Genomic DNA, 10,090 nt, shown 5'->3' with positions numbered 1-10,090 from the left:
TCGTTGATTAGAGATGTATCTGCTTGAACTTCACAAACACCAGCTTTGGAAGGGTAATCACCGAGAACACCACAATTGCCTCTGGAATCGTCACTATATAGAAAAAAAATTAAGCTTTTAAAATTTGTCCACAGATATTGGTCAAACAGATCCCAATTGCAAGAAGTGAAAAATACTTACAGAATATTGGGGACATTAGAGAATACGCCAACAGGATTGAAACTTTCTGGAATGAGATTAAAGTTGGGGGTAGGTCCGATAACTATTGGGTGGTATTTCTGCACCGCGAGTGAGTTGGTTCCCATAACATTCATGGGACAATTGTTTTCACTGTGTGGACAAAAACCTAAGTTTTAAAAGTTGTCCACCGAGAATTATCAAACACAAACCAATTGTGAGAAGAGAAAAAAACTTACAGAATATTGGAGACATTACAGAATACACCGTTCGGATTGGGACTTTCTGGAATGAAGATAAAGTTGGGAGTATGTCCGACAGTTGGGTTGTCTATCTCCACCGCGACTGTGTTGGTTCCCAAATCATTGACGGGACAACTGTTTTCATTTTGGTTAAACATATGGGGACAAAATACGACTACAGTTACAGCCAGGTGAATTTGGTAGAAACGATTAGGGTTAATGATGTGTGTTGTACTTACAGCTGATTTGGGACCACGAAATTGAGAGACGCCAAATTCTGATGAGGTGAGTTTTATTCGTTGCTTTCATCCATGGAAAAGTTTCAGATTTGCATGAGGAGATCTTCAGATATAGAGAGAAGAAAGGTTCTAATCCTAACAGAAGCGTAGAGAGAGAGAGTGAAAGTGAATTGTATTGTACAGTTCTGCTTCTGTCTCACAGCTTTAAATCGAAATTGGACTGATGTGCACTGGTGTGGGAGAAACTGAAAAGACCTGAGAGAAGTCTTCTTTATTAATAAAAAAACAAATAAACATTTTTCTATTGTTCTGCAATGTAAAGAAGTTCGAAGCTATAATGGTCATTTTGATAGACATGTGTGGTATTTCTTGAAAGGAGTTTTCGAATGTGGTACATTGGAAAAGAATGAGTTTCAAATGTGGTAGAATCGTTAAAATTCCCAGTAAAGAATCCCTTTTTGATTTAGAAAAAGGAAAACACCAACTATGTATTTTATAAAATACATACATAAGTATTTTTCATCAACCAAATATAATAATACACTATTTAATTAAAATGGTTATTTAATATATGTTGTAAGCTGTTTCTTTTCTTTTCTTTTTGACAAAGTCAAATGTTGTAAGTTTTATACGTCATATTCACATAATAATATAATACCACCCGTTTGACTTTTGAAAAGAAGTATATATGCCGAACTTAAACACGATTGCACGAGGTTGTTCCTGGTGTGTCGTTGAGACTTGAGATTCTTCCTTTAATTTTTTTCTTTTTTTGGTGAATATGTAAATCTGCTTATTGATTTATGGCTTTTAGCCAGTGTGCATGCATGGTTACAATCTGAAATAATTTATGTATCTTAATTTGAATTTGTGGACTCTTAGCTTAGAGAGAAGAGTTATCATAGCGCTTTTGTATTATTCCATTCAAGATTAGAATGTTCTGACATGTTCTTTAGGGGGGATCGGATTTCAATTTAGCATCTACTTGAAACAATGTTGGAATTTGGATCAACATTATATTTCTTGATTACCATATTCTTAAACAAGATCTTGTTACTGCGGAATTTCCATAATACGAGTATCTCTAAAGCCAAAAAAAAAAAACTCTATATAATTTGATATTGGAAAAAGACGTATGTTTTGGCTTAAATTATCGATCATTTGATTCATATAGTATTCTTTTAGAAAGGAAGCTTAGATGCTAAAGGCTATACCCCGATCGATTACACTCACCATCTACACAAGTACGCTATTTTTTTAACTCCATGTATACATTAGAATTTGGATCAACATTTCATCTATTCAATGATTATGATGTTATATTTCTTGATTACCATTCTTAAACAAGATCTTGTTACTGCGGCGAATTTCCATAATACGAGTATCTCTAAAGCAAAAAAAAAAAGTAAAAATAAATAAAGCTCTATATAATTTGATAAAAGACGTATATTTTGGCTTAAATTATCGATCATTTGACTCATATGTTGTGAATGGAAACACAAAGTTAGCATATTTCATTTTGTGTTTGTGAAAACCGCACACTTATTACCAATCAACACCTTTTTATAAATCAGTGTTTAAAAAGAAAAAAAATGCATGGACCGCTTTTTAACTGGTTTCAGCTTCTTGTCATGCGGTCCAACACAAAAAATGCAGTAAACAATAACCATTTGATTATTATTATTATTTTTTAATTATAAATCATTATGTATGCATATGTTCTTTTACTATATGCTAGATTTTAAACTGCGGTACAGCGTGTGTATATAATTATTATTATTATATATATTTTATATTATATTTGTTTGTTAAATATTAGATATTTTGTAAATAGAGGAATAACTAAACTTTTCGGCCGTTTGTAGGGCTAAATGTTTATATTAATTTTTAAATCCGTAATATACTTCATGATCATTTTTTGTTATATTTAGTTTGTTTTGTTTAGTGTTTGAGATTATATTTTAATTTTTAATTATTATAACAAAAATAAGGGATCTAAATACATAATAAGTAATTTATATGCTGTGATTAAGTCACATTTTTCCTAATGATTTAATTATTTTACATAATCTTAGTTAATTCAAATGATTTTATATGTCAAATATTCTAATATTTGTAGTGTTGACAAATAATAAAATGAGGATTTAACCCATGTTAGCACAAATTTAATGATATTTTATTAATTTCAACATGTCCTTTTTATAACTCTTTTTATAACTCATCTACTATATAACCATATTATAAAATATTTTAAACTTTTTAAAAATTTTTTTTACATAGTTGTAATATTTTAAAATTTTATTAAGTTTATATATCTGAATTATAATATTTAAGAATCAAAGGTCACATGTTTTGAAAAAAAAAATGGAAATCAAATTATTGTTTTTTCGTTTGCAAAAGATTTAGAGATAAAATATCGTCAAAACACACTAGAACGTGTGGTTAAATATATCATAGTTTTTGTTCCCATATAGATTGCTGCAGTTTTTTTTAGTTGAAATAGAATATAAAATATTTAGGAAACAAAATCTGACGTAATGCTATTTTTGGAAATTTTTTAGGGATTAACTTTGTAAATAAGTTTTTAAATAGGTATAAAGAAAAGGGTAGAACCCAAAATATACTTCAAAAATATATATATAGATACAAACGTTTTCTCTCAAGTAGCATTTTATCGTTACACAAAATTGAAAACACACGCGCCCCCAAAATTTTCTCCCAAATAGTTCTTTCTTGCGACAAACCTAGCTTTCACGATTTTGCCTCTACGGTCACCGGCGTTCCTTGCCGGTACCGTGAGAGGGCTCCTTGTTGTTTGTCTTCTTTCTTTGTAGCGTCGTTTGTTTGCTCCGGTGGTGGTGGCTTGGATCTGCTCCTTTATCTGAAGCCTCGTGTTGGTGGTGAGCCGTCGCGTGGAGAGAGAATACTCGCCAAGGGGGTTGAGTTGCCGGTTCTGTGGCTGCTTGAGGATGGTGGCTTGTGTGTTCTACGGTGTCTCTCGTGGGTCTTGGGGGGAACGACTTTCTCTCCGGCGATAGTTTTAGATTTGGTTTTAGATCTTGGTTTATGGTGGCTTTGATGTGGTGTGGGAGCAGCTCAGTTTCCTTATAGGGTTGGGCTTGTGGCGTCTCTAGACTCTGGTGTAGCTAGCCGGTCTCTTCTCGCCTTTCTTCCTTTTCAGTTGGTGTTGATCCAGTTCCTTAGTTTCCCCACGGTGCTTCTGTTTGTTGGTGTCTCTCTCGGTCTCTCCTTCATCGATTCTCCTGCTTCCAGTTGCTGAGATTGAGGATTTCGGATCTGTGCGTTAGTCCGCTGTTGTCATTGCGTTTTTGTGTTAGTTTGCGGAGAAGCTATAGGCGCCTTATCTGGAGCTTTTGAAGGCTGGCCTCATTTAGGATTTGGTTTGCTCGTGGCAACTAGGATGGGACTCCAGCTCCTTGGAGCTGTGGAAATCACACAAATTTCTGAGTTTGGCATCTTGTAATCGGTGTTTCTTCTTTTGTTTTTAATTGGGTTAATTTGTTTCTTCATTGCTGTTTTATTGTCTGTTTATTCTGTAGATTTTTGTTTTTTTTCCGCTACTTGTTGTCCTTGTAACTTCTGTCAAAACTCGAAAATGGTATAAATACTTCACATTGATACCAAAAAAAAAAACTTTTTCTCTTACTCTCTTTTCTTCTCGTCTCCTCTTCTTTTTAGTCTTTTCTCTCACTTTCATTTTTTAAACATTTTTCTCTTGAACAAAATTTATTATACATCTTCATTAAAGTTCATAATTGTATGAAAATGTTTTTTCATTAAAATAAAACAAAAAAAGTAATTTATATCTATACTAATTATGAATATATTTTCTAACATTTTTATTAATGGTATTCTGCATCGATTTTTACTTACCATTCATATTTTTATTTGTGAACCGCAATATTATTTTACCAATCAAATTTTAATTTTAAATAATTTTTGGTATTTAAAATTCAGAAATTAAAACTTTATTTATTAATAAGAAAGGAAAATATATAATTATACTAGTTATTAACAAAATAATATGAAATCCGCACCAAAATTTTTTTCACAAACCAAACATTATTTTATATCGCTTATTTTGGAATAACTGCACTTGTTCCGCAAATATATTGTCCCGCACGTACCGCAGTTGAACCGTACCGCACTATCAATTTTTATATCCCACAATACTAAATCTGCGGTTACCATTCGGACTCATATAGTATTTTTTTAAGGGAAGCATAGATGGTAAAAGCTACCCCGACTGACTACACTCACCATCTACATAAATACGCTATTTTCTAACTACATATATACATTTAGGTAATGAATGGTAACTTCTTTAGGTGCGGAATTCAAACAAAAAACACAAAACCATTATTAAGTCACCATTCACGATTCTGTTTATTAATTTGCGTTTTCTTGCATTAAAAAATAGTACAAGGTGCGAACAACTATAATTATACCTAAAAAATGAAAAACGCACTCTAATTTTCAAGATGGACAATATCCAACGGTTTTAACAAATCCACACCCCATCTATATATAATAACAAACCCACTTTTTGGTTCAACTTTAATCTAATGGATGACATTATTTCTATTATCTCATCTAACGGTTTAGAATTATTAATGATCCCAACAGTTGCAAGTCTTTTTTCCAATAATCGTATTTCTTCGTCGTATCCCCATCTTTCAAATATCGCACCTATTATTTTTTACACATTTTTTGTTTTACACCTCTATGTTTTAAACCTCTATATTTTAAACCTCTTTATTTATTATATATAAACTTTTATGGACTAACATAACAAGTTTCGAATTTATTGTTTTTTGAGTATTTTTTAAACTTACAAGACAATAAATAAAATTAAAGAATTGTTTTATTAGAGTGTTTTTTAATTAACCTGCATCAATCTTCAATTCAAGGTGTTGTTCTACTTATTAACCTCCATCAATTTTCAATTCAAGGTATTTTTGTATTTGCGTTACGTTATAATAGATTTATATAGATTTATTTGTGTTGCATTGTAATAATAGATTTGTATAGATTTATAAAACTCACTGAAACCTATGACTAATATTTACGAATGAACCTGTTAGTGTCTACTTATGAACTTGCTAGTGTCCATTCGGTTAATAACGAATAAAGTTAACTTCTTCTCTGTTAGATTATTATTATACGGGTTGTCATATGGTTCAGAAAGAGTATAACATTAATGATCTATAAAGATCTGAACCTTCGGACGTACAAAGTTTATTTTATTCTTTCTTGTATTGTTATATTGTAAGACATTTTTTGTTGGAGTACTTAAACAAGTCTGGTTTATATTTTATTTTTAACCAATCAGGCATGATGACATGCAGATGATAGAGATACGAATTTGCCAAACTTTTTTAACAAACAAGGTATAAATTTTATTTATGTTCTATTATTGTCTTATTTAACAAATTTAATTTTTTTTAACAAACATGGTATAAATTTAATAATCTTTTTTTTTGTTATGAAGGATGTCCATTGGATATAAATGATCCATGTTAGTTTTCATTATTTTTTAAATAAAGTTTATTTGAAATTTTAGTTGTAATTTTAATTTCTTTTACTTTCGGGGTATCAAATATTTCGATAATATATAGAAGCATTCCAGATGATCATGGAAATAGAGAGTGCTGAAGAAAAAGTCAGACATACTTATGACAACACAAAATCAAATTCGAAAAAGTGTAAACAGGACCAAATGACAAGTCAAGTTAGAAAGAACAGATCTTCTAAAGGTAACTTATTTGTTCTTTATAACTATGTTAACAAGCAATGGATGTAACAACGTGTGAATTCAACAGGATTGAAGAATCAATAGAAAAGGATTGTGGTGGCACAATCATAGTTGAGGTAAAGATTTACCAAAACTTCACAACTGTACCGACACTACGATCATTCTCTTTCCAATATCCTGAATTTATACATGAAGAAGAATCAGAAGACAAAGAAGATTTTTATGGATGTTTGATAGATGATGGCGTTGAGGTCGATGATATAACTTTATTGTTTATGGATCTTATTCTACGTGTTGATGAGATTACATCTTCTCCTACTTACTCAATTTTGAGTAATATTATTTTAAATTTATCACTTCACATATATGAAATCATCGATAATATGGATGTTATTAAAGAACATATTATTGAGGAATCGTTTAATTTAGCCGTTGTCGTCCGTAGACTAGCTTATGAAAATTCCATCGACTCGTTACAAAGAAAGACCTTTAAGTTTAGTGAAAGTTCTGCAAATGAGGAAAGTTCTGCAAATGAGAAAGACATTATTTGTTTCTGCAAATGTGGAAAGTTCTGCAAATGAGAAAGACATTATTTGTAGAATATGTCTAAAAGCATATAAAGAGCACCAGAGTATTATATGGATGCCGTGTGGTTATATCTTCTGTGATGGTCGGCAAAATTATTTTGCAAAAGGAACATAAAGTACGTATATCATTCCATATATATATATATATATTTTTTTTTGTGTTATTGACCTCACAATCAATCTATACCATAACTAAATAATATGCAGAATGTTCATAAGAAATGTCGTAAAGTTATGGAAAAAAGTGCAATTTCTTCCAGTTAAGGAACAAGAATTTAAACACTGCATCATGGACCATCAACTGGCTGTAGAAGCTAAGCGTTACATGAGAGCAAAGAAGAAACGATTAGATGAAGTAGAATATAATAGTGATAGCTCATAAATTGATTATATTTACTTATTACTTCATTTACTTAAAGACTCAATTGTATTTTTTTAATTAAATAACTTAAATAGTCTACAGAAGATGTAACATTTACAACATAAAATTAATGACTTAAGTCTAATTTTTCAGTTAATTAAAACCACAAAAATAATCAAAATATGTAATTTTTTTTTTAAGATTACATATTTTGATTATTTTTGTGGTTTAAATTGATTAAAATATGTAGTCTTAAGTTACAAAATAAACATAGTTGATAAAGAAATAATTTCAATCAATTCGTTGTTTACAAATACTATTACCAATTACTTCAAACTAATCATTCATCAAAATTAAAAACAGTTATCTTATGAAGATAAAGAAATTGTTTGACTTTATCACCAAACATTATGGATCTTCACTTCCCGCGCGGCAAACGCGCGGGTTTGTTTCCTAGTACTTGATAATACCATTTAATAATAATAAAACATATGTATAAAATTAAACATAAAACACAAAATATTATCATATACAATTAATTAAAACTAATTTTTCATTCAAGTATCCATTATTATTTAAAACTAATTTTTCATTGTTAACTTATTATTATTAAATCAAAAGATTATGAGTTTGAATATGCAGTTATGTAATTTATTTATATTTTAGCAAATAACATATAAAACATGATTTAGTTATATTAAACAAATAATCAATAGCTTATTAGATTAGTTTTATAATTACTAGGGAAAGAAGGCTAGTGGAGAGGACAGAGTGTGTGGCGCTTTAGATAAGAGACCAAAAAAGGGGGAAAACCTTAGAAACCTAGAATTATGAAAAAGAAAACGTATGGTAATTTTGGTGGTTAACCATAGTAAGTAAATCAGTTTCTCTTTTTTTTTTCTTTAAATGGAAAAGGACTCCCACACAAAAAAAAAACAAATTCAGAAACCAACTCTGCTGAGGCTAAAAGTTGGGTACCCATTGTAAGAAGCAACCGTATGATTTCCATAATTTTCGCAATTGTTAATCGTATTTATTCGGATTGTTATTATTATATAGATATGATATTATTATGAACCGCAATTATTCTGTTTTGCCAATCAAATATTCTTTTGTACCGCTTATTCTGTACTAACCGCACTTTTTCCGCAAATATATTTTTCTCACATGAACCACAGTTGAACCGTACTGCACTACTAAATTATTTGTCCCGCACAACCAAATACGCAGTTACCATTAGGACCCATAAATAAATAGCAGTGTCCTGAGCACTTTTATTTCAGCATTTGTTGCGCCTTAAATTTGAGATCAATAAGATTATAAGTGTTTCAAAATCTTACGCATCTCTAATTTTGGCAGCTGAACGATGCCACCCTCAAGGTTTATCAAGGAGAGGTAAATCATATATGCATGCTGTCCCTAACTGTTTTTCTCTAATTTGCACATCCATAAATGTTATTTTTTCAGGAGTCGCTCTATAGTCACCTTTAACTTGGAACCGAAAAAGTTGTGTAAGGAAGGTAGGGATACTGACATGAATATCAGGCAATGGCTATTGATATCTTAGCTAACATACTGCGATGGTAAATTTTCTGATGCGTGTTATTTAATTTGCTGTATTGGTTATCTAATATTTGTTCTTGGTTATTCATTTTTCTAGCAAAAATGCTTGTCATTATCCGCCATGTGCAGTGTCTTGTCATATGATGTAGTTTGGAAGTTTGTAACTTTGTATCACTTCTCTCTGGAACATTGATAGCTATAATTGTATTTTCTCTGAGCAGTTCCTTGTCAAATGATATAAGCTGCCCATAGGTCATATATATCACGCAAGTTTGCGGCAAATATTTTGATAATGAAAAGCAATAAAGACTTTCTTTGTTAAACGAAATTATCATTTGAGAAAATAGTGAAGAAACAGAGTATCTGTAACAGTTACAAGCTGTGGCGGAATGTACCTGAAGGACCTCAGACGAAGCGAGAAAGTGTCAAGTGGTATTTGCCTGCACAACACATTGGAGACAGTGCGTCACATCGAGTGTGGAGATGGAGAGAATGGGCGAAAAAGGTGTCAGCGTAAAAGGTGTTCGTTGGAAGCTACAAACAAGTGGCTTGCTGAAGTCAACATAACGATGAGGAACCTCCTATGACTCACTGGATAAAGAGAGGGTCTTGAAGGACATGAAGCATTGGAGGACTTGCTGAATAAAGAAGAGTGTGATGAAGATTGTTGAAGTCTATAAAATAGAAGGAAACACATCTTGTTTCGGTTAGCACTTTCGAGAATAGAAAAGTGTGAGTTTCATTGGTGAGTGAATAAGGTTGGGTAGATTACGATCGATTTAGTGGCAAACCACATGTTGTGGTGTTGTACGAAACTGATCAAACAAGCTTGTAAGATAGTTGTTTGACGAATCCTTAATAAAGCTCAGTTTACTTATACTTTGGTGTTCTTGTACTAGTATTCAAGGTTCTAGTTATTTCAAATAGAAACTATGATAAATTCGAATCTACCCGAGTGGAGAATAAACTACGCCTGAGATGTATGGCCGGAAAAACCAACGACGCCTATATATCTTTTTTTCCACCAGTATGGTTGCTAGTCTCGTTTGTCTACGTAGCCACTTTGTTCTGCGGCATTCTTGGTCGCTGTGACTTGTAGTTGTAGATGAACATGGCTCAATAAGAGGATTTGCCGGGCAATATAC

Source organism: Camelina sativa, chromosome 2, assembly GCF_000633955.1.
Source record: "Camelina sativa cultivar DH55 chromosome 2, Cs, whole genome shotgun sequence".
NCBI lineage: Eukaryota > Viridiplantae > Streptophyta > Magnoliopsida > Brassicales > Brassicaceae > Camelina > Camelina sativa.
Note: the sequence above shows the minus strand (reverse complement) of the source record.